General features: G+C 38.2%; 1 long non-coding RNA gene across 1 annotated transcript; it reads right to left on the minus strand.

The window, feature by feature from the left end:
• Nucleotides 1-8,544: 8,544 nt before the first annotated feature.
• LOC135101841 (uncharacterized) lies at nt 8,545-26,778 on the minus strand. The gene is made up of 2 exons (XR_010269400.1): nt 24,872-26,778; nt 8,545-9,079 (listed from the first exon to the last, which is right to left on the minus strand). It is a non-coding gene; the product is annotated as an uncharacterized LOC135101841 (long non-coding RNA).
• Nucleotides 26,779-26,901: the final 123 nt, after the last annotated feature.

Genomic DNA, 26,901 nt, shown 5'->3' on the forward strand with positions numbered 1-26,901 from the left:
AGAACTTGCCTTTAGGTGTTTTTGAGCTCATTACATACCAAAACGCTAAAACCCATGCAAAACACCTTTTATGGAGAAACAGAATAACATTACCAAAAATATGTATTTTGAGTGTTTTTGATCATGTTATCTATAAAAACGCTTAAATACATGCAAAGAACCTTATGTTTGGGAAACGAAAGGACATTACGAGAAATATGTATTATGAGTGTTTTTTTAGTTCCTTAAGTAACAAAAAGCTAAAACCCACAAATAACACTCATTATTTAGAAAAATAAATAAATAAAAATAAAAAAATAGGTTTTTTTTTTTTTTGTTATTCATCTTCATAGGTACCGAGATGCCAAAATTCTGGGAAAATTCCGGGCTATTATATGATAAAAGAAAATTATCAAAAAAGTAAATTTTAGCTTTTTTTTCGGACTGTTATATACCAAACCCTAAAGTGCATGCAAAGCCTCCTATATGAGGAAATTAAACGACCTTAAAAGAAATCTGTCTTTTGAGTGTTTTTCAGAATGTTAGGCACCAAAACGATAAATAAATAAGGAACTCACTCTATATGGGAATCCAAACAAAACTACTGAAAACGTGTCTTCTCAGTGTTTTACGTAGAAAAAAACGATAAACGGATGCAAACAAACCAATAAAAAAAAAAAATAGAAAAACATTACCAAAAAGGTATATTTTGAGTGTTTTTGAGCTTGTTACCTACAAAAAACGCGAAAATTGATGCAAAGCACTCTATTAGGAAATAAAAGGACATTGCAAGAAAAGTATATAATGAGTGTTTTATAGTTCAAAAGAGTGGGTTTTAGGTTTTTGGTACTTAAACTTAAAAACACTCATAATATACGCTTCTCGTAATGTCCTTTTGTTTCCCAAACATAAGGTTCTTTGCATGTATTTAAGCGTTTTTATAGGTAACATGATCAAAAATACTCAAAATACATGTTTTTGGTAGTTTTATTCTGTTTCACCATAAAGTGTAATTTGCATGCGTTTTAGTGTTTTGGTATATAAGGAGCTCAAAAAGACTTAAAGACAAGTTCTTATTAAAAATTGGTTTTATTCAAATGTAATGCGATTGCCCTGCTTTTTAGTGCTTTATTGCCTATCAGGCTCAAAAACACTCAAAAGACTTTTTTCTGGTAATGTCATTTTTTTCTCACATAAAGCTGGTTTCGCATGCAATTTGAGGTTTTGGTAACTAAGTATGTGAAAAGCTCTCAAAATACACGCATTTAGTAAGGTTGTTCTGTTTCTCAATTAGGAATGTTATTCATGAGTTTCAGCATTTTGGTATCTAGGAAACTTCTCCATATCCTCAAGTTTTTGCGTTTTTTGCCTTTTGGTTCTTTTGAACTATAAAACACTCATTATATACTTTTCTTGCAATGTCCTTTTATTTCCTAATATAGAGTGCTTTGTGTGAAAACACTCAAAAGACAGATTTCTTTTAAGGTCGTTTAATTTCCTCATATAGGAGGCTTTGCATGTACTTTAGGGTTTGGTATATAACAGTCCGAAAAAAAAGCTAAAATTTACTTTTTTGATAATTTTCTTTTATCATATAATAGCCCGGAATTTTCCCAGAATTTTGGCATCTCGGTACCTATGAAGATGAATAACAAAAAAAAAAAAACCTATTTTTTTATTTTTATTTATTTATTTTTCTAAATAATGAGTGTTATTTGTGGGTTTTAGCTTTTTGTTACTTAAGGAACTAAAAAAACACTCATAATACATATTTCTCGTAATGTCCTTTCGTTTCCCAAACATAAGGTTCTTTGCATGTATTTAAGCGTTTTTATAGATAACATGATCAAAAACACTCAAAATACATATTTTTGGTAATGTTATTCTGTTTCTCCATAAAAGGTGTTTTGCATGGGTTTTAGCGTTTTGGTATGTAATGAGCTCAAAAACACCTAAAGGCAAGTTCTTGGTAAAAGTTGGTTTTATTCCCATGTAATGTGATTGCCCTGCTTTTTAGTGGTTTATTGCCTAACACGCTCAAAAACACTCGAAAGACATTTTCTGGTAATATTTTTTTCCCACATAAAGCTAGTTTCGCATGAAATTTGGGGTTTTGGTAACTAAGAATGTGAAAAACACTCAAAATACAGGCATTTAGTAAGGTTGTTCTGTTTCTTAATTAAAAGGGTTATTCATGAGATTCAGCATTTTGGTATGTAAGAAACTTGTTTATGTACACGAGTTTTTGAGTTTTTTGCCTTGTGGTTCTTGTGAAACTATAAAACACTCATTATACACGTTTCTCGTAATGTCCTTTTCTTTCCTAATATAGAGTGTGTTTCATCCATTTTCGCATTTTTTTGTAGGTGACAAGCTCAAAAACACATCAAAATATATCTTTTTGGTAATGTTATTCTATTTCTTCATATTGGTTGGTTTGCATCCGTTTTAGCGTTTTTCTACGTAAATCACTGAAAAGACACGTTTTCAATAATATTGTTGAAATTGCTGAAAAAAACAAACACTCAAAAGACAGGTTTCTGGTAAAGTCGAGTAATTTCTCCATATAGGTGGCTTTGCATGCAGTTCAGGGTTTGGTACATAACTCCGGAAGAAAGTTAAAATTATTTTTTTATAATGAATTTCTTTTTCAAAATTTCCCTGAATTTTTCCAGAATTTTGGTACCTATGAAGATGAATAACAATTTTTTTTTCTCTCTATAAAGTGTTATTTGTGTGTTTTAGCTTTTTAGTACTTAAGGAACTTAAAAACACTCATAATACACGATTTTCTTAATGTCCTTTTCTTACAGAAACATAGGGTTCTTTACATGTATTTAAGCGTTTTTATACTCGTAAGTAACATGATCAAAAACACTCAAAATACATATTTTTGGTAGTTATTCTGTTTCTCCATAAAGGGTGTTTTACATGCGTTTTAGCGTTTTGGTATGTAAGGAGTTAAAAAAAACACTTAAAGGCAAGTTCTTCGTAAAAGTTGGTTTTATTCCCAAATTATGTGATTTTTCTGGTTTTTAGTGCTTTGTTGCATATCACGCTCAAAAACACTTAAAAGACGTTTTTCTGATAATGTCATTTAAGCGTTTTTATTGGTAACATGATCAAAAACACTAAAAACACAAGTTTTTGGTAATGTTATTCTGTTTCACCATAAAGTGTATTTTGCATGCGTTTTAGTGTTTTGGTATATAAGGAGCTCAAAAAGACTTAAAGGCAAGTTCTTATTAAAAATTGGTTTTATTCCAATGTAATGTGATTGCCCCCCTTTTTAGTGCTTTATTGCCTAACACGCTCAAAAACACTCAAAAGACATTTTTTTTCTGGTAATGTCATTTTTTTCCCACATTAAGCTGGTTTCGCATGCAATTTGGGGTTTTGGTAACTAAGAATGTGAAAAGCACTCAAAATACACACATTTAGTAAGATTGTTCTGTTTCTCAATTAAGAGTGTTGTTCATGAGTTTCAGCATTTTGGTATCTACGAAATTTCTTCATATACACTAGTTTTTGCATTTTTTGCCTTGTGGTTCTTTTGAACTATAAAACACTCATTATACACTTTTCTTGCAATGTCCTTTTCTTTCCCATTATAGAGTGCTTTGCATCAATTTTCGTGTTTTTTATAGGTAACAAGCTCAAAAAACACTCATTGTTATCGGTGGTATAGGAATTTTAGATTTATAAATTTATCAGTTATTGGTTATTGGGCAATAAATTTATTGCCAATTATCAGTCATCACTGATAAGGTTATTGTTACCGATTTATCAGTTATCATGATCAATTTTTTTCGTCATCACAACCAGCTATATATATATATATATATATATATATATATATATATATATATATATATATATATATATATATATATATATATATATATATATATATATATATATATATATATATATATATATATATATATATATATATATATATATATATATATATATATATATATATATATATATATATATATATATATATATATATATATATACGAAGTGTGTCATTAAAGTTCCAGGACTGGTGCCACACAAGTTTTATTTCACATCCAGGCTACAAACTATAGGTTATCTCCTTCGAAGTAATCCCCCTGGCACCGCATGCACTTGTCCATCCTTCTCTGCCAGGCTTGCATGCACTGCTGGAAGGATTCTTGCGGGATGCTCCTCAGCTCCGTCGTCACGGCCTTTTTGATGTCGTCCGCATCATCAAAACGGGTCCCCTTCATGACCTCCTTGAGCTTGGGGAAGAGGAAGAAGTCGCACGGAGCGAGGTCAGGTGAGTAGGGCGGTTGCTCCAGCACGGCGATGTTCTTCTTGGCCAAGAACTCTCTGATGCTCAGGGCATTGTGAGCAGGCGCATTGTCGTGGTGAAGCAGCCACGAGTTGCCCTGCCACAACTCCCGCCTCTTCTCGCGCACTGCACGAAGCAGACGCCGCAGTACTTCTTTGTACACATGTTGGTTGACTGTCTGGCCCTGTGGCAAGAACTCGCAGTGGACGATGCCCCTCACATCGAAGAAAGCGATTAACATGACCTTGAAGCTGGACCTGGACTGCCTTGCTTTCTTCGGCCGTGGCGACGCCGGACTCTTCCATTGAAGGCTCTGGCGTTTGGTCTCCGGGTCGTACTCAAATACCCAGGACTCATCGCCGGTGATGACTCTCCTGAGCAAGTCTGGTTCAGTTTCCAGACGCTCGAGGATGTCCTGACACACCTGCATGCGTCGTCCCTTCTGGTCATCGTTCAGGAGTCTCGGCACCATCTTCGCACAGACTTTCCGCATGCCCAGATCTTCAGTGATAATCTTCCACACGCTGTTGTGGTTCATGCCAAGCTCATCTGCGATCTTTCGAACAGTCAACCGACGATCGTCACGCACCATCTGCTTGACACGCTCAACATTGGCCTCATTCCTGCTCGTTGAGGGTCTTCCACTCCTGGGGTCATCTTCCACGTCCTCCCGGCCCTCTTTGAACCTCTTGCACCACTCAAAAACACGTGAGCGTGACATTGTCTCATCCCCGTACACTTTTTGCAGCATACCCAGTGCTTCTGACGGCGTTTTCCCCAACTGCACCAAAAACTTCAAGTTTGTTCGCTGTTCAGCGCTCATTGTTAAACGACCTGCAACAGAGGACATGATTTTAAAAGCACGTAAGAAAAAGATTAGTGACTGTAGAGGGTTGGGAGCGCAGTTGTATACTCCAGAAGGATTACTTTGAAGGGGAAATATGGTGGTTTGTATATATATATATATATATATATATATATATATATATATATATATATATATATATATATATATATATATATATATATATATATATATATATATATATATATATATATATATATATATATATATATATATATATATATATATATATATATATATATATATATATATATATATATATATATATATATATATATATATATATATATATATATATATATATATATATATATATATATATATATATATATATACACCACTTTCAAATTTATCAACATTTATTTAGTTCTTGAAGTAATCATATTCATTTCTCTAGTGCTACTTCCAAGTTTCTCTCACTCTATCACTTTATTCTACGACCACCCATCTTTGTTTCTTTATCCTCTTGTCCCATTTCCAACATATGCTATTTCTTAGCTCCATTTATCAATCTTGACTCCGTCATATTCATGTTAATAATCAGATTGGCTCCATTATATTCAGAATTTTCTGATAATTCTCCACTTTTCATTTTGCATGATTATCTTCATGACTGTAGCATCATTTACAGACATATATTTTCTTTGGTCATTTAGCATATAATTTACATAAAATGATATACAAAATTAGAGCTAGTGTTTGTGTGTGTGTGTGTGTGTGTGTGTGTGTGTGTGTGTGTGTGTGTGTGTGTGCAGTTGATAAAGACATGCTGTTGCTACAATGAGACACATCATTTGTTGTGGGGGCTGTTGAACCACACTTAACAAGCTGAGGGAAGTGTAAAATATGTGGTCATTTATATATTTTGGTTGTGTGCAAGTACTGTGAGACAAGTTATAAAGGTTCACATGACTGCTGTACTGACAGGTGTGACCCTTTTATTCAGTGTGGAGCCTGCAGGGGCTGACAGATGATATGGAGTCACTATAACAGCAGTTTTGTTTTGTATCTGATTAAATTTTTAAGGATGCTAATGAAGGTCAGTATTGACTTTTTTTTAAGGAGGCAAGATAAAAGATATTTTGTAGCTTTATTCATCCATATACAGTATGTACAGTATTAGTAACAAGGGGAACCCACCAACCTCCTTGTAATCTCCTAAATTTCATTTTCATCTTCCTTTTTCCATTCTCCCTTTATTGCATATTTTCAGAAGTTCTTAATATATCCTTACCCACTGTCTTTTTTCTCTTCACCTCCCCTTCCCTTCTGTTCCATTCCCTGGTGATGGCACAGAATTATCAACAACAAGCTTTTGACGGCTGAGGATGAAGCCCGAATCAACCAGGTACAGGCCAGGTCATTAGCAGCAGGCATGGCCGCCGTGCCCCGCCAAGCCCGGGTGTTGAACCTGAGACCAAGCCAGGTAGGTGTGTGGCCTGTACACCTAGCCACTTGTACTTCTTGTGCTTCACTTCCTATGCTGTCACATGAAACATATTTATTCCTTGTTTTCACAATGTTTCACTCTTAATTTTTGTACTTGTGTTGTGCTATGTATGTATGGCAGCATGTCCTCAAAACACTAAGCAACATAAGAGGGAAGGAAATGAGGTGGTGATTTATTATTTCTCTTATATGACAATAAAAAAGTTGTCAAAGGCATGTCAAGTTTGTGTGCAGGATTCTGCATTTGAGTGTTGAAGCATGTGTAAATTCACTTGATAAGTATTTAGCTTTTTAAATTGATGTTTGGATGATAATGTGAAGGTTAACATGGCATTGTACTAATCTCCTAAAAAAGGCTGGGAACCATTTGTTCATAATGTGTGTAGGAGCCTCAACGTATCAGGTGTTTAAGCTTTTAGATTGTGATTTGATAGGAGGAATTATGTTAAGAAGGTCACATGACCTTGGTTGTCCATGTTGTATAGAATGTTTTCCAATTAAATTTCTTTCAGTCTCCCTATCATTTTTACAGAGATGTAGTTTAGATATTTGATTCCAAAGTCAGTTAAGTTTTTCTATTTTCATTCCTGATCAACTCTGTGCTCTTTCATAAGAGGCATTGATCTGTGCCTTTTCATAGAAGCATGGTCCATGACCTAGTGACATGCAAGGTTTATTGAAGGGACCTGAAAAAGAACCATATTACAGTGATGAAATTATTCCTTTGAAAGTATTGATGGCTGATCTCTTTCTATAGGTGAGGGTTAGTGTTCTCTACTGTACCAAATACTGAACTGTCTTTTGTACTATTTCTCCATCTGTATCCTACCCAGTAATGGTAATAGACTGAGGAACCTTTGTTAATTTTTACTAAGTATTGTCCTGCAGCATTGATTTGTTTAGGAGTTGGGTATCTGAGAATGAGTGGTTATTGGCACCAAGTGCAGCTCAGTTGTGGGTAACTCCAGTTGTTGGGAGCATTCCATGGTACACAGATGGTGGGATAGTCTTGCCTTGGACTCTTGCAAATGTGTACTATGTCCCAGTGAGTTTTGTTTTTATTTGACATGAATCCCAAGTTTATTTAGGCATTTCAGGGACTTATTGTGGGTGATGGAGATCTCCACAGCACTCTTCTCTTGGTGGGTGGGTAGCTGTTGAAAAATTCATATGAATAGAGATGTCAGATGTAGGTAAAATAGAGAAATGTTGATTTGATTGTGAACTAAATCCCACAACTTATATTATCTTTGATAAGAAAGGTTTCGTTTAAACCATGAAAATTGGATAAATGAAGCTAAGCATTATTTTACTGCAACAAGAAGGCACACAAAGTGAAGGAGATTGCATACTTGTCTTTAGTTTGTTGTCCCTATGATGGGGAACTTGTATCATTGTTAAAAGCTTAAAACCTGTAAAATAGCATGGATCCATCTGAATCTTTATTCAGTCAAAAGTTTATATGATGTGTAGACTATTCAAGCTCTCCAGCCTGGAGCCTGGAGCCTGCTTGTTGTAGAGTTGTCCTATGTTCTGTAGATTTGCTTGATATTATAAACAATTATGGTAAAATTTTTGTATACAATTTTGTTCTTTATTTCTGTCAGTATCAGATTCAGTATTTTCTCCATCTTATGGCAGCATATATTTTCAACACAGAGTGAGGGCAGTGTCATTCCTCCTGTCCACTACCCCAACTTCTACTCCCAACACTACCACAGCAATGAGCGGTCTGGTGTGGTGGCTGAGGATTCTTTTGAAGAGGACAATGCTTCTGCTTCATCTGAGCAGGTCAGAAGGTGGATACCAGCAGTACTAGTAGCAGACTGGTGTTACCTTGATGCTACTGCTACATTGCATTATTTGCATAGTTTTTTCAGTTGTCATGGACTTTGTGTAATATGTATAAAAGTATATGAAGCTCAAGAAACTTGTTGATAAGGTTTATGTTCAGCATACAAATTGTAGGATGCAAAGACAAGGATTGAAATATCATTGCCACAATTCCTGACAAAGCATTTGGTGCCACAGAATATTCAGCAATGTAATGTTTGTTTGGCAAACAAACCAGTTTCCCTGAATGATAGCTTTATTTCTGCAGGTTAATACAGTCTCTCTATGGGGGAGAGTTTGGAGACAAAGCCAAGCATATATATATATATATATGGTTTGTGAGCCAAGCATACTGATCATTACACTATCATGTGTAGTTTTAATATGTAATTTAGATCAAGGACAGTGCAGTGAGAGAGGAAAAATTATTCACTAGATTTTTTCAGAGAAGTTTTATGACATAAAGGATTAATTGAACGATCAGTATATATATTGGCCCACTAGCTGCATCTCTTTAACACAGAAAGCTTTCACTAATTATCTTGGCCCAATTCATTAAGTGCATCGCTGTTGTGGGAGGGAAGATATGCAGTGTTTCCCTGCCATCTGTGGGAGTTACATTCCAGAACCTCCTGCAAATAGTTAAAATCTGTGAATATGGGAAACCATCCTTATAAGGATCAGAACTACCTATATTTATAGTTTAAATCTTAAACTATGCATCTCACATTTACTAAGCAATTCACTTTAAGACAATAAAAAACAGTTATTATATGTATAGTACATGATATTTTAATTAAAAAATACAGTGCACTATAAAATAAAAGGGGAATAAGTTGATATGTACAATAAACCCTTGATATAATGAACTTCTATTTACCAAATTTCAGGTATAACATCCTATTTAAGGCTGCTGTCTGCTGCCTCTCTCTCTCTCTCTCTCTCTCTCTCTCTCTCTCTCTCTCTCTCTCTCTCTCTCTCTCTCTCTCTCTCTCTCTCTCTCTCTCTCTCTCTCTCTCTCTATACACATATATAGCAAATTTTCATCTCAAGTGACCCACTCTCCCCCCATATGTGTTCGTTATATCTTGGGTTACTGTAATTTATAACTGAAAGAATAATTTGGGCTCTTTGGGCTGAAAGACTGAGCTGGTGGTGACACCTGGCAACTCTAAAAACTCCCCATTAGTTAGGTTAGGTTAGGGAAAACTCTGCAAATATGCAAAACCATGAATATGTGAGGGAACGCTGATATATGCTATCTCTTATTTGTTGTGGATGTATTCCATTCTATTGGCATAGAATGATAGGAAAATGGCATCAAGGAAGTAGGAATGCCACCAAACTAAGGAAATAGAGAAGTCAAAATTTAGTCATTGCTCTGTTTTGTGAATTGGTAGATATTGTGCCTGGTGGCTCCACTTCACCATTCCTCAAATCAGGGCGGTCAAGTTCTCAACTTAAGCCAAAAGTATTCTAAAAACGTAGCTTAAGAAAAATATGTATTTAGTACAGTCCATGTAATGAAAAGGAACTAATCATGATTAAACAAAGAACTCTATGTTCTCCTTTATGAAAGAGTGAGAAATTAATATATTATAAATATGGGAGGTATATATATTACAGTCCCTGTATTGAAGGGGAACTCATCATGATTGAATGGATAACTATGTTCTCTTTTATGAAAGAGTGAGAAATTCATATATTATAAATATGGGAGGTATATATATTACAGTCCCTGTATTGAAGGGAAACTCATCATGATTAAATGGATACCTATGTTCTCTTTTATGAAAGAGTGAGAAATTAATTATGAGCAAAACAAAGTTTACTATGGAGGTTGTTGTTTCGTTTTGAGGGGCCTGGCTCAGTCTGACCATAACCCTATTCAATCGCTAATATCTCCAGAACTATGTGGCTGATCGTAACAAAATTAGCATCATATGATAGCACACCTCTATCAATTTTATATGATATAGCTTTCATCTCTTCTATTGGGTGAAGTTAACTTGCTAAAAGTAGAAGGGTGTCAGAAATGGGATTTCTCAAAAACTACTCAACCAGTTTTAATGAAACTTAAGAGGTGTCATGTTATAATTTTAATAAAATTCCTTACGTCAACTTTGAAGTAGCACTGTACATGCACAAAGTCAAAATTACAACTTTTTAAGTAATTAACTGATCAAGCTCAAATTTTTGTTGGTAATAAGAGTAATACAAGTTATAATGAAAAATCATATGAAATTTGCAATACTACTGTGCATATGCAAAATACAATACAAAACTTTTTGTAAAGTGACCATCAGTTTTCTGCAATTTTCACCAATTTTCTTTTGCCTCAATGAGAGCGGATAGATACCACTGAACACAAAATGAAATTTCCTATCAAGTGGTATATAGCACAACCACTGGGCTCTTGCAGAGTTTTGAGCTAGAGTGATTTGAATATTAGGCAAGTGTGGGGTGCCTGAAGTTGCCTCTCTCTCTCTCTCTCTCTCTCTCTCTCTCTCTCTCTCTCTCTCTCTCTCTCTCTCTCTCTCTCTCTCTCTCTCTCTCTCTCTCTCTCTCTCTCTCTCTCTCTCTCTCTCTCTCTCTCTCTCTCTCTCTCTCTTGAAATACCCCTTCCACTGATGCATTACTGACATCTTTGCTCGTTAATTGCCTTCCAAGGCATTTTACTGGTATATTATAACTTTTCTTCATTAAATTGTGTAACATTTGCTGTCTTAGATATAATTTTCTATCTGTACAACATCACCTCTCCTCTAGTAAACCTCATCTTTATTTATGATATGCATGTACAGTATTATGAATAAAATAATAAAAAATAATTAGGTAAAAACCAACTTAAAATTTACTTGATGGGTCCTGTTGATGATGCTCATCAAGGCTAGTATCTTCTGGTATCAACCCTAAGTCTCGAGACCCCCCCTCAACTTTTTCTTCATTAATTTCTGCAACATTCACAGTCTTAGATCTAGTTTTCAATTTCTAGAACACAATCTCTCCTCTACTAAACCTTATCTTCTTTTCCTCACTGAAACATAGGTGTCTGAGGCAACTTACAATAGCCCCTTTTCTGTTCCCTCCTACTTTCTTTATTCTCATTTTCAATCCAAAGCTGAATGTTGCGTTTATGTGCGCAATGACTTAACCTGCTGTTGTGCCCACACTCTTGAATATTCCGAGTTTTTCACCATCTGGCTACTATTACAGAGTCACTCTCGAACTAAATTTATCTGTGCTGTATACCTCTCACCTAACTCCTCAGACTATAAGAAATTCTTTGACTACTTAACCTCCAAAGTGGAGCACATTCTGACTCACTTCCCTTTTGCAGAGACCTCCATTCTTGGAGACTTCAATGTTCACCACCAGCTTTGGGTTTCCTCTCCCTTCACTGACCATCATGGTGAACTAGCCTTCAACTTTGCTATCCTCCAATTGGTGCAACACCCTGCTCATATCCTTGACCGTTTTAGAGATGCATACTAATCAGTCACTTCCTACACTCATACCTTATATTACTTCCCCCCTGATCTTACAAAACTAACCCTACAAAACTTTATCATCTTTCCTGTACTTTATTTTTAAACACATCTATATGATTTCAGTCTCATATATGTATCAATTTATATCACCTAACCCTATGTGTCATCCCATCCATCTTCATACTCAACTTTATAACGCCTCTGGCGTTTTGCCTCTGCTAGTTAGGGGGACCTGAGGCGGTATTTTGCTGATTTTCCTTGGAATGACTACTGCTTCCGTGTCAGAGACCCGTCTTTGTGTGCTGAGCGCATAACAGAGGTGATAGTGTCTGGCATGGAGGCGTACATTCCTCACTCTTTTTCTCGTCCTAAACCTTCTAAACCTTGGTTTAACACAGCTTGTTCTCGTGCTATACATGATAGAGAGGTGGCCCACAAAAGGTACTTAAGCCTTCCTTCACCAGAATCTCATGCACTTTATATTTCTGCCCGGAACCATGCCAAGTCTGTTCTCCAACTAGCCAAAAACTCCTTCATTAACAGAAAATGTCAAAACCTTTCAAGATCTAACTCCCCTCGTGATTTCTGGCATCTAGCCAAAAATATCTCCAATAACTTTGCTTCTTCTTCTTTCCCTCCTCTACTTCAACCAGATGGCACCACTGCTATCACATCTATTTCTAAAGCTGAACTCTTTGCTCAAACCTTTGCTAAAAACTCTACCTTGGACGATTCTGGGCTTGTTCCTCCCTCTCCTCCACCCTCTGACTACTTCATGCCTCGTATTAAAATTCTTCGTAATGATGTTTTCCATGCCCTCGCTGGCCTAAACCCTCAGAAGGCTTATGGACCTGATGGGGTCCCTCCTATTGTTCTCCGAAACTGTGCCTCCGTGCTTGCACCTTGCCTAGTCAAACTCTTTCAGCTCTGTCTGTCAACATCTACCTTTCCTTCTTGCTGGAAGTTTGCCTATATTCAACCTGTTCCTAAAAAGGGTGACCGCTCTAATCCCTCAAACTACCGTCCTATTGCTTTAATTTCCTGCTTATCTAAAGTTTTTGAATCTATCCTCAACAGGAAGATTCTTAAACATCTATCACTTCACAACCTTCTATCTGATCGCCAGTATGGGTTCCGTCAAGGCCGCTCTACTGGTGATCTTCTGGCTTTCCTTACTGAGTCTTGGTCATCCTCTTTTAGAGACTTTGGTGAAACTTTTGCTGTTGCCTTGGACATATCAAAAGCCTTTGATAGAGTCTGGCACAAAGCTTTGATTTCCAAACTACCCTCCTACGGTTTCTATCCTTCTCTCTGTAACTTCATCTCAAGTTTCCTTTCTGACCATTCTATTGCTGCTGTGGTAGACGGTCACTGTTCTTCTCCTAAATCTATTAACAGTGGTGTTCCTCAGGGTTCTGTCCTGTCACCCACTCTCTTCTTATTATTCATTAATGATCTTCTAAACCAAACTTCTTGTCCTATCCACTCCTATGCTGATGATACCACCCTGCACTTTTCCACGTCTTTTCATAGACGTCCAACCCTTCAGGAGGTAAACATATCACGCAGGGAAGCCACAGAACGCCTGACTTCTGATCTTTCTAAAATTTCTGATTGGGGCAGATCAAACTTGGTATTGTTCAATGCCTCAAAAACTCAATTCCTCCATCTATCAACTCGACACAATCTTCCAGACAACTATCCCCTCTTCTTCAATGACACTCAACTGTCCCCCTCTTCTACACTGAACATCCTCGGTCTGTCCTTTACCTATAATCTGAACTGGAAACTTCACATCTCATCTCTAGCTAAAACAGCTTCTATGAAGTTAGGTGTTCTGAGACGTCTCCGCCAGTTTTTCTCACCCCCCCAGCTGCTAACTCTGTACAAGGGCCTTATCCGTCCATGTATGGAGTATGCTTCACATGTCTGGGGGGGTTCCACTCATACTGCTGTTCTAGACAGGGTGGAATCAAAAGCTTTTCGTCTCATCAACTCCTCTCCTCTAACTGACTGTCTTCAGCCTCTCTCTCACCGCCGCAATGTTGCATCTCTAGCTGTCTTCTACCGCTATTTTCATGCTAACTGCTCTTCTGATCTTGCTAACTGCATGCCTCCCCTCCTTCTGCGGCCTCGCTGCACAAGACTTTCTTCTTTCTCTCACTCCTATTCTGTCCACCTCTCTAACGCAAGAGTTAACCAGTATTCTCAATCATTCATCCCTTTCTCTGGTAAACTCTGGAACTTCTTGCCTGCTTCTGTATTTCCACCTTCCTATGACTTGAATTCCTTCAAGAGGGAGGTTTCAAGACACTTATCCACCAATTTTTGACCACTGCTTTGACCCTTTTAGGGACTGGCATTTCAGTGGGCATTTTTTTTTATTAGATTTTTGTTGCCCTTGGCCAGTATCCTTCCTACATAAAAAAAAAAAAAAAAATAAAAAAAAATAAATAAACCTTATCATATTATGTTTTTATTTATCTTCATGATAGATTTTTTGATTTTAAGTTGTCTATTGTGTTTACTTTAAGTAATGTACTTTTAAATTTTTCATTTGCCTGAAAAGCATCAAGCTTATACATAGGCTGGCCAATAATGTATACCTATCCAATAATGAAATGTATAAACCTAGGCTATAATAAAGTGTTTAAGTGTTTAAGTGTTTAAGTGATACACCCAATATTCTTGACCTTTTCCTAACCTCTAATCCTTCTGCTTATGCTGTTACCCTATCTTCTCCATTGGGCTCCTCCAATCACAATCTCATATCTGTATCTTGTCCTATTGCTCCAATCCATCCTCAGGATCTCCTAAGGAGAGGTGCCTCTGGTGTTTTGCCTCTGCTAGTTGGGGGGAACTGAGGAGCTACTTTGCTGAATTTCCTTGGAATGACTACTGCTTCTGTGCCAGAGACTGTGTGCCGAGCGCATAACGGAGGTGATAGTGTCTGGCATCGGGCCCTACATTCCTCACTCTTTTTCTCGACCTAAACCTTCCAAACCTTGGTTTAACACAGCCTGTTCTCCTGTTATTCATGATAGAGAGGTAGCTCACAAAAGGTACTTGAGCCTTCCATTACCAGAATCTCTTGCACTTTATATTTCTGCCCATACCTAAACCTTCCAAACCTTGGTTTAACACAGCCTGTTCTCCTGCTATTCATGATAGAGAGGTAGCTCACTAAAGGTACCTGAGCCTTCCATTACTAGAATCTCTTGCACTTTATATTTCTGTCCGGAACCATGCCAAGTCTGTTCTCCAACTAGCCAAAACTCCTTCATTAATAGTGTCAAAATCTTTCAAGATCTAACTCCCCTCGTGATCTCTGGCACCTAGCCAAAAACATCTCCAATAACTTTGCTTCTTCTTTCCCTCCTTTATTTCAACCAGATAGTACCACTGTTATCATATCTATCTCTAAAGCTGAACTCTTTGCTCAAACCTTTGCTAAAAACTCTACCTTGGACAATTCAGGGCTTGTTCCTCCCTCTCCTCCATCCTCCATGCTACCTATTAAAATTCTTCACAATGATGTTTTCCATGCCCTTGCTGGCCTAAACCCTCGGAAGGCTTATGGACCTGATGGGGTCCCTCCTATTGTTCTCCAAAACTGCTCCTCTGTGCTTGCACCTTGCCTAGTCAAACTCTTTCATCTTTGTCTATCAACATCTATCTTTTCTTCTTGCTGGAAGCTTGCCTACATTCAGCCTATTCCTAAAAAGCGTGACCGTTCTAATCCCTCAAATAACCATCCTGTTGCTGTAATTTCCTGCTTATCTGAAGTTTTTGATGCATCAACAGGAAGATTCTTAAACATCTATCACTTCACAACCTTCTATCTGATCAACAGTATGGGTTCCGTCAATGCCACTCTACTGGTGATCCGGCTTTCCTTACTGAGTCTTGATTATCCTCTTTTAGAGATTTTGGTGAATCTTTTGCTGATACCTTAGACATATCAAAAGCTTTTGATAGAGTGGCACAAAGCTTTGATTTCCAAATTACCCTCCTACAGCCTCTATCCTTCTCTTGGTAACTTGATCTCGAGTTTCTTTTCTGACCATTCTATTGGTACTGTGGTAGATGGTCACTGTTCTTCTCCTAAATCTATTGACAATGGTGTTCCTCAGGGTTTTGTCCTGTCACCCACTCTCTTCCTATTATTCATCAATGACCTTCTAAACCAAACTTTTGTCCTATCCATTCCTATGCTGATGATACCACCCTGCACTTTTCCGCGTCTTTTTGTAGACGTCCAACCCTTCAGGAAGTAAACAGTTCACACAAGGAAGCCACAGAATTCCTGACTTCTGATCTCTCCAAAATTTCTGACTGGGGGAGAGTGAACTTAGTATTGTTCAGTGTCCCAAGAATTCAATTCCTCCGTCTATCAACTCGACACAACCTTCCAGACAACTATCCCCTCTTCTTCAGTGACACTCAACCGTCCCCTTTCTCTACACTGAACATCCTCAGTCTGTCCTCTGTCCTTTAATCATAATCTAAACTGGAAACTTCACATCTCATCTCTAGCTAAAACAGTTTCTGTGAAGTTAGGCATCAGTCTTCTTCACCAGTTTTTCTCACCCCCACCCCTCCTTATCCGTCCATGTATGTAGTATGCTATCTTTTAGATAGGGTGTAATCAAAAGTTTTCCATCTCATCAACTCCTTTCCTCTAACTGACCGTCTTCAGCCTCATTCTCATTGCTGCAATGTTGCATCTCTTGCTATCTTCTACTGCTATTTTCATGCCAACTGCTCTTCTTATCTTGTGAAGTGCATGCCTCCCCTCCTCCCTTGGTTTTGCTGCATAAGACTTTCTTTTTTCTCTCATCCCTATTCTGTCCACTTCTCTAATGCAAGTTAACCAGTATTCTCAATCATTCATCCCTTTCTCTAGTAAACCTTGGAACTCCCTGCCTGCCTCTGTATTTCCACCTTCCTATGACTTGAACTCTTTCAAGAGTGAGGTTTCAAGACACTTAACTTGTATTTTTGACTAACATTTTTGACTGTTTGGGGACTGGCACCTCAGTGGCAGTTTTTTTTTTTTTTTTGCTGGAATTTTTGTTTCCCTTGGCCTGTGCCACTCCTACATGAAGGGGAAAAAAAGAAAAAAAAGGGAGGTAGATGTGATCAGGGACTGAACCAGGAATGAACATACCAGAATACCAAGCCTTAACTAACTGGACCATGAGGTACCTCACAGCTAATCTAGCTTTGGCTCATATTTGTGTCCTATCAATGCATTACATGGCTCTTCCTTCTAGGTTAATTTCTGATGTTTCATTAATTTAATGTGGTACAATAAGTATCCAAACAATCCAAAGTGTGTGTCTGGGAAGTGTGGTTCTGGTCTTGCAAGGTTTACCAGAGTATTCACTAGGAAGCCCCTGCTCCATTCATGTTTTCTCCCTTTTTTGGGTGGGACACTCATTTCCTGTTTGACGCAACAAAACAATGCCATCATAAGTTCATACTAGGCTTTATTCTTTCCCCTATATGAAATCTTTTAAGACCATCCCACCACCATGTTGCCAATGTCATAGTTAAACAAAGAAATACATTTCCTATTACAAAATTAAAAATTATGAAAAAAAAAATGTATAAACATGGGAAGTGGATGTGACCAGGGATTGAAACCAGATCTGACAAGCTTAAAGGACAAGCCTTTAGCTGACATAATCATAAAGTACATCACATCTAGTTTAGCTTTAGCTCATGTTTTCACATCCTAGCTGAGGTCTAAAAATGTGTACCAAGCATTTATGTTCCTTTTTACATAAGCTACTGTTGTTATTTGTCGACAGTATATAATTTATTTAGAGCTGCCTGTTATTTATTTTTCCAGTTTTTAGAATAACATCTCACAGGTATCAATAATTTTAACCCCCTGAGCAACAAGCAACACAGTGGTGTGCATTTCAGGGCTCTGATGGGTAATGAATGTATGTGCCTCATGATTTTCAATCCTTAAATCAAAATGAAAGTGGGAGAGAGATATTTTGAACATTACTTAGCAACATTTACAAAGCTGCTCCCTACCACTTTTAGTGACTTGCCATCTGGTATTCTATACAAGGCAAGTATCATGGAAGGAGGTGATCTGCCCTCATCCTAATGAATGGCTAAGTGCAAATGCAAGCTAACCTCATCCACTCCCATTAAGTGCTGTTAAACAAGGAGTCACAGTGGAAGAACATTTCTTTTGATATGTGGGGAAAGCAGTGAGGGCAGGTGGGGCAAGTGAGCTGTAGCCAGTACTATATCCAGCATAATGAACACACCTTTACTTCCTGTTGAACTAAAATAATGAGTCAGACAAAAGTACCACTAGAATGGAAAAGGATAGGTGCTTCTTATGCTGTAAGTTTCATTATTCTAGAATCTGTACTAAATGAGATATAACTAGGAATAAGAGTTATTTTTCTCCAAAAACTCATTACAAGAAGAGGTTTCTGCACAAAAAACCCGTTGCTTAGGGGCTAGCAGAAGTTTCTGCATACTGGTAGTCTAGCTGAGTAGGTAATGCTTGTTGAAAGGTGATTACAAAATAATTTTATTACTGTAATATTTAGAGGCACTAGATCATTGATTATGGGGTATTATGAGTGAAAGAATTCACTGAAGAGTGTCTCTGGTATAATTGGCACCCAATCACTAATTGCACATTATGAAGGGACACTGTAATGTCAGTGTCATCAAATTCTGTCCCCCTCCCCACACACACACACACACACACACACACACACAATGGGCAGCAGAATTCTTATAAAAGAAGGAATAATAACAGACAAACAATATGGCTCCAGGAAAAGAAAATCATGTGTAACAAATCTATTAAGCTTCAGCTCAACAGTGATGACATCATGTAGGAAAGAGAAGCATTTGTGGACTGTATATAACTAGATCTGATAAAAAGCTTTTGACAAGGTTCCCCCATGAAAGACTTATGTGGAAACTTGAAAATATTAAGAGCAGTAGACACCTGCCGAAACGATAATTACTCCCAGTGAGGTCTAAAGCACTGTTCAGGGGGTGCTGTGAACTTATCATTAAACCCAGCTGTGACCTCACTGAACGTTTCCCTTTGTGTCTCACAACACAAGGGGGTAGTCACAGCCTGCCCTCTAAAGACAACTCTCTTCCTCCACACAAAACTACAAGCACCTAATAACACACACACCCTTCACTCCAAAAATTTTAAAATCATGGCGACTCCTACACCAGCCTCGGAGTCCCCATCTGGGGAGGGGACCATAAATGTCCCCAGGTCGGACTGCCTTTCCGTCGACGACCCTAAGTGTCTTGACACCCCCCTCAACTTTTTCTTCATTAACTTCTGCAACATTCGCGGTCTAAGATCTAATTTTCAATCTGTAGAACACCACCTCTCCTCTTCTAAACCTCATCTTCTTTTCCTCACTGAAACTCAGGTGTCTGAGGCAACTGACAGTAGCCCCTTTTCTGTTCCCTCCTACTTTCTCTATCCTCATTTTCGATCCAAAGCTGGATGCTGCGTTTATGTGCGCAATGACTTAACCTGCTCTCGTGCCCACGCTCTTGAATCTTCCGAGTTTTCCACCATCTGGCTACGACTACAGAGTCATTCTCATACTAAATTTATCTGTGCTGTATACCTCTCTCCTAACTCCTCTGACTATAAGAAATTCTTTGACTACTTAACTTCCAAAGTGGAGCACATTCTGACCCTCTTCCCTTTTGCAGAGATCTCCATTCTTGGAGACTTCAATGTTCACCACCAGCTTTGGCTTTCCTCTCCCTTCACTGACCATCCTGGTGAACTAGCCTACAACTTTGCTATCCTCCATGACCTAGAGCAATTGGTGCAACACCCTACTCGTATTCCTGACCGTCTTGGAGATACGCCCAACATTCTTGACCTTTTCCTGACCTCTAATCCTTCTGCTTATGCTGTCACCCTTTCTTCTCCGTTGGGCTCCTCCGATCACAATCTCATATCTTTATCTTGTCCTATCACTCCAATCCCTCCTCAGGATCCCCCTAAGCGAAGGTGCCTCTGGCGTTTTGCCTCTGCTAGTTGGGGGGACCTGAGGCGGTATTTTGCTGATTTTCCTTGGAATGACTACTGCTTCCGTGTCAGAGACCCGTCTTTGTGTGCTGAGCGCATAACAGAGGTGATAGTGTCTGGCATGGAGGCGTACATTCCTCACTCTTTTTCTCGTCCTAAACCTTCTAAACCTTGGTTTAACACAGCTTGTTCTCGTGCTATACATGATAGAGAGGTGGCCCACAAAAGGTACTTAAGCCTTCCTTCACCAGAATCTCATGCACTTTATATTTCTGCCCGGAACCATGCCAAGTCTGTTCTCCAACTAGCCAAAAACTCCTTCATTAACAGAAAATGTCAAAACCTTTCAAGATCTAACTCCCCTCGTGATTTCTGGCATCTAGCCAAAAATATCTCCAATAACTTTGCTTCTTCTTCTTTCCCTCCTCTACTTCAACCAGATGGCACCACTGCTATCACATCTATTTCTAAAGCTGAACTCTTTGCTCAAACCTTTGCTAAAAACTCTACCTTGGACGATTCTGGGCTTGTTCCTCCCTCTCCTCCACCCTCTGACTACTTCATGCCTCGTATTAAAATTCTTCGTAATGATGTTTTCCATGCCCTCGCTGGCCTAAACCCTCAGAAGGCTTATGGACCTGATGGGATCCCTCCTATTGTTCTCCGAAACTGTGCCTCCGTGCTTGCACCTTGCCTAGTCAAACTCTTTCAGCTCTGTCTGTCAACATCTACCTTTCCTTCTTGCTGGAAGTTTGCCTACATTCAACCTGTTCCTAAAAAGGGTGACCGCTCTAATCCCTCAAACTACCGTCCTATTGCTTTAATTTCCTGCTTATCTAAAGTTTTTGAATCTATCCTCAACAGGAAGATTCTTAAACATCTATCACTTCACAACCTTCTATCTGATCGCCAGTATGGGTTCCGTCAAGGCCGCTCTACTGGTGATCTTCTGGCTTTCCTTACTGAGTCTTGGTCATCCTCTTTTAGAGACTTTGGTGAAACTTTTGCTGTTGCCTTGGACATATCAAAAGCCTTTGATAGAGTCTGGCACAAAGCTTTGATTTCCAAACTACCCTCCTACGGTTTCTATCCTTCTCTCTGTAACTTCATCTCAAGTTTCCTTTCTGACCGTTCTATTGCTGCTGTGGTAGACGGTCACTGTTCTTCTCCTAAATCTATTAACAGTGGTGTTCCTCAGGGTTCTGTCCTGTCACCCACTCTCTTCTTATTATTCATTAATGATCTTCTAAACCAAACTTCTTGTCCTATCCACTCCTATGCTGATGATACCACCCTGCACTTTTCCACGTCTTTTCATAGACGTCCAACCCTTCAGGAGGTAAACATATCACGCAGGGAAGCCACAGAACGCCTGACTTCTGATCTTTCTAAAATTTCTGATTGGGGCAGAGCAAACTTGGTATTGTTCAATGCCTCAAAAACTCAATTCCTCCATCTATCAACTCGACACAATCTTCCAGACAACTATCCCCTCTTCTTCAATGACACTCAACTATCCCCCTCTTCTACACTGAACATCCTTGGTCTGTCCTTTACTTATAATCTGAACTGGAAACTTCACATCTTATCTCTAGCTAAAACAGCTTCTATGAAGTTAGGTGTTCTGAGACGTCTCCGCCAGTTTTTCTCACCCCCCCAGCTGCTAACTCTGTACAAGGGCCTTATCCGTCCATGTATGGAGTATGCTTCACATGTCTGGGGGGGTTCCACTCATACTGCTGTTCTAGACAGGGTGGAATCAAAAGCTTTTCGTCTCATCAACTCCTCTCCTCTAACTGACTGTCTTCAGCCTCTCTCTCACCGCCGCAATGTTGCATCTCTAGCTGTCTTCTACCGCTATTTTCATGCTAACTGCTCTTCTGATCTTGCTAACTGCATGCCTCCCCTCCTTCCGCGGCCTCGCTGCACAAGACTTTCATCTTTCTCTCACTCCTATTCTGTCCACCTCTCTAACGCAAGAGTTAACCAGTATTCTCAATCATTCATCCCTTTCTCTGGTAAACTCTGGAATTCCTTGCCTGCTTCTGTATTTCCACCTTCCTATGACTTGAATTCCTTCAAGAGGGAGGTTTCAAGACACTTATCCACCAATTTTTGACCACTGCTTTGACCCTTTTAGGGACTGGCATTTCAGTGGGCATTTTTTTTTATTAGATTTTTGTTGCCCTTGGCCAGTATCCTTCCTACATAAAAAAAAAAAAAAAAAAAAAAAAAAAAAAAAAATGGGACAAGTATAAAGTGGATGGAAAATTACTTAAAATGATGAGAAATGAGAACAGTAGCTAATAATGAAAAGTTGGTTTGGAAAACAGTAAAGAGTGGTGTGCCACAAGGGTCAGTACTATCACCAATATGGTATTGTTCATTGTTTATATAAATGATATTCTTGAAAAAATTGATAGCTACAACAGCCTATTTGCAGATAATGCTAAATTACAGAAAGAAATAAAAAGTTGCAAAGACTGTGAATATCTACAAAATGACCAATAAAATTTGTGAATGGAGCAAAAAATGGGAAGTTAAATTCGATGTAAGCAAATGTCATATGATGGAGATGTGCAGAAGTGAATAGAAGACCACATTGGACATACAAGGTAGAAAACAAATATATTAAAAGGATCCAGGAAGAAAAGGATCTAGGAGTAGTAAAGCCAGATAACTTCCAACCAGAGAAGCATATAGGTAGAATATGAGGAACATTTACAGATTACTATGAAACATAGTACAGCTTCTCACCTCATGAACAAAAGTAAGATGAGAAAAATAATCCCTATGATAATAAGACCTAGATTGGAATATGCAGCAGTTGTGTAGTCTCTATGTAAGAAGCATGTAAACAAGCTAGGAAGAATACAAACAATAGGAACAAAAATGGTGGCAGAATTTGAGGAATTAAGTTATGAAGAAAGATTAGAAAAAATATACTTACCAATACTGGAACAAAGGAGAGAAAGAGATTTGATAACTATCTACAAGTTGGCAAACAAAATGGAAGTTGGTAATGACAAAACCATTACTAAAAGAGACAAGCAGTCATGACAGTAGAATGGGACACTCACATAAGTAGGGAAAAGAAGATGTCTGAACAACACAAAGAATAGTTTTCCACAAAGACACACTGAAGTTTGGAATGGACTAAAAGAAGATATGTATAGTTTTGGCAACAAGTGTACACAAACTAAAGGAAAAATTAGACATGTATAGGTATGGAGATGGGACCACTTGAGTGTAGCTCGGGCCCTGTATATTACACCTAGGTAAATACACAACACAGTGCACACCGTGCATGGCTACATGGACTTGTTTCTGACCATTATAGAGATGTTGTGTGATGTTTCAATAAGTGTGATGCCAAGAATGGAGTATTATCTGAACTAAATGTATACTATCTATGGTAAGAAATAGTGGTACAGATATTATAATAACTTTCTAATTAATTATTGATTTGAAAGGTTGCCTGATGGGATCCCTCCTATTGTTCTCCAAAAATGTGCCTCCATGCTTGCACCTTGCCTAGTCAAACTCTTTCAACTCTGTCAACATCTACCTTTCCTTCTTGCTGGAAGTTTGCCTACATTCAGCCTGTTCCTAAAAAGGAAGACTGTTCTAATCCCTCAAACTACCATCCTATTGCTTTAATTTCCTGCCTATCTAAAGTTTTTGAATCAATCTTCCTCAAGAGGAAGATTCTTAAACATCTGTCACTTCACAACCTTCTATCTGATCACCGTATGGGTTCTGTCAAGGCCGCTCTACTGGTGATCTTCTGGGTTTCCTTACTGAGTCTCAGTCATCTCTTTTAGAGATTTTGGTGAACCTTTTGCTGTTGCCTTGGATATATCAAAAGCTTTTGATAGAGTGTGGCACAAAGCTTTGATTTCCAAACTATCTTCCTATGGCTTGTGTCCTTCTCTCTGTAACTTCATCTCAAGTTTCCTTTCTGACCATTCTGTTGCTGCTGTGGTAGATGGTCACTGTTTTTTCCTAAATCTATTAACAGTGGTGTTCCTCAGGATTCTGTCCTGGCACCCACTCTCTTCTTATTATTCATCAATGACCTTCTAAACCAAACTTCTTGTCCTATCCACTCCTACACTGATGATACCATCCAGCACTTCTCCACATCTTTTTATAGACATCCAACCCTTCAAGAAGTAAACATTTCACGCAGGGAAGCCACAGAACACCTGAGTTCTGATCTTTCTAAAATTTCTGATTGGGGCAGAGCAAACTTGGTATTGTTTGTTGTCTCAAAACTCAATTCCTCCATCCATCAACTCGACACAACCTTCCAGACAACTATCCCCTCTTCTTCAGTGACACTCAACTGTCCCTCTTCTACACTGAACATCCTCGGTCTGTCCTTTACTTATAATCTGAACTGGAAACTTCACATCTCATCTCTAGCTAAAAACAGCTTCTATGAAGTTAGGTGTTCTGAGACATCTCTGCCAGTTTTTCTCACCCACCCCCACACTGCTAACTCTGTACAAGGGCCTTATCCGTGCATGTATGGAGTATGCTTCACACGTCTGGGAGGTTCTACTATTACTGCTCTTCTAGACAGGGTGGAATCAAAAGCTTTTCGTGTCATCAACTCCTCTCTTCCAGCTGACTGTCTTCAGCCTCTGTTCATCGCTGCAATATTGCATCTCTAGCTATCTTCTACTGCAGTTTTCAAGCTAGCTGCTCTTCTGATCTTGCTAACTGCATGCCTCTCCTCCTCCTGCAGCCTTGCTGCATAAGACTTTCTTCATTCTCTCACCCCTATTCTGTCCACCTCTCTAATGCAAGAGTTAACTGGTATTCTCAATCATTCATCCCTTTCTCTGGTAAATTCTGGAACTTCCTACCTGCTTCTGTATTTCCACCTTCTTATGACTTGAATTCCTTCAAGAGGGAGGAGGTTTCAAGACACTTATCCTTTAATTTTTGACTACCGGTTTGGACCCTTTTCTGGAACTAGCATCACAGTGGGCTTTTTTTTTATTGGATTTTTGTTGCCCATGGCCAGTGTCCCTCCTAGGTAAAAAAAAAAAGAAAAAAGAAAAAAGGGGGGAAGGGGGAAAAAAAAAATTAATTGCACTATCCTATGATCATATTGCATCAGATATTATATGAGGTTCCCAGAGCCAGAGTGATCTAAGTGCCCTTGTGGTCAAAATTACTATTTTATTGCATTGTCATCCCCAACCTTCCTAACATGACGAGAGAGAGTGCAGACATCAGAATGGACCCCACATTAGGGTCAAAATCCATCCAAGTGAAATTATCCACAGAACCTTTTTGTCACGCTTGAGTGATAGCTATCAGTTGCTGGGGCCAGAGAGAATAACTCCCTCGCCACAGCAGCACGAGAAGAGTCAGCCAATGACAGCTCGTGCAGTGATTCACGTGTCACACTGAGACACTTCCCCACCACGACACCCACACACTTCACACTCTCCCTCCCTCCAGCCTGCTTGCTATCCATAAATAACAGGCTGCTATCTTAATTTTACTTTTACACAACACATAAGCCTTTCATTATTATGACGGACAACAACATACCCCTGAGGAGCCAGAAGCCACATTCCCAGATGTTTCTAAGATTTATCTTAGTGGGCTATGAACATCTTAGTGCTGGTAATTTTTTAAAGCAAAATCATTCGCAACTGAGAACCATGGAACATTCATAGCTATGAATGGGTCAGGGCTTTCATAGCTCACTAAGAACAACAGTTTCTCCTCAACAACAACAACAATGTGAACATATCCTTGTCTGAAAATAAAATCAGAAAAAAAACCTGAAAGTAAGCATTAAGATGGGTTTTATTATCAATATCAAGTAGTCTTCAAACACACTGAATAGTCTTTTGCTTTGAATAAATCATGTGTGTTTAACTGACTTGCTAGGAGAGTACTGAAATCACATTTCTGGAAATTACACTCATTAATAATCACAGCAGCAACACACATGATCCAGTGTGTGTAGCCAACACAAACTAAGGCTAATTATAGTTAACCCAAACATGACAATTGGAAATATAACTTTTTTCATTATGTTCCTTAAAAAGATAAATTAATTCTGTCAGGGCATTTTCTTTCACATTCACAAAAAAAAAAAAAAAAAATGTAAGTACAAAAGATGAGTGTTTCTTTTCTATGATCAATATCCCTGTGATAATAAGACAAGCATAATATCTCAGGTTCAAGATACATACTCATAAGAATATAAGAACATAAAAAATGGAAGCTGCAAGAAACCATCAGGCATACATGTGGCAGTTCCTGTATGAAATATACTTACCTATTTCCACCTATCAATCCCCATCCATAAATCTCTAATTTTCTCTTAAAGCTTCCTAATGACCCAGCACCAACAACCTGATTACTGAGTCCGTTCCATTCATCTACCACTCTATTTGAGAACTGATTCCTTCATATCTCTTTTTTAAACTAAATTTTTCAAGCTTAAAACTGTTATTTGTTGTTCTATCCTGGTTACTAATCCTAAGAATTTTGCTTACATCCCCTGTGTTGTAACCCTTATAGCATTTAAAGACTTCTATCAGGTCCCCTCTTAACCTACATCTCTCTTAATGTAAATTTAACAGCTTCAATCTCTCTTTGTAAGGAATACTCCTCACTCCTTGTATCCTTTTAGCCATTCTCCTTTGTATTGATTCTAAAAGACCTATATACTTCCTGTAATATGGGGGACCAGAACTGCACAGCATAATATAGATGAGGTCTGACCAGCACCAAATATAACTTTAATATTACTTCGGGACTTCTACTTTTAACATTCTTAAAAATAAATCCTAATATCCTATTTGCCCTGTTTCTGGCCTCTATGCATTGCTTTCTTATATGGAATTTAGAGCTAAATATAAATTCTAAA

Source organism: Scylla paramamosain, chromosome 1 (genome assembly GCF_035594125.1).
Source record: "Scylla paramamosain isolate STU-SP2022 chromosome 1, ASM3559412v1, whole genome shotgun sequence".
Classification (NCBI taxonomy): Eukaryota; Metazoa; Arthropoda; class Malacostraca; order Decapoda; family Portunidae; genus Scylla; species Scylla paramamosain.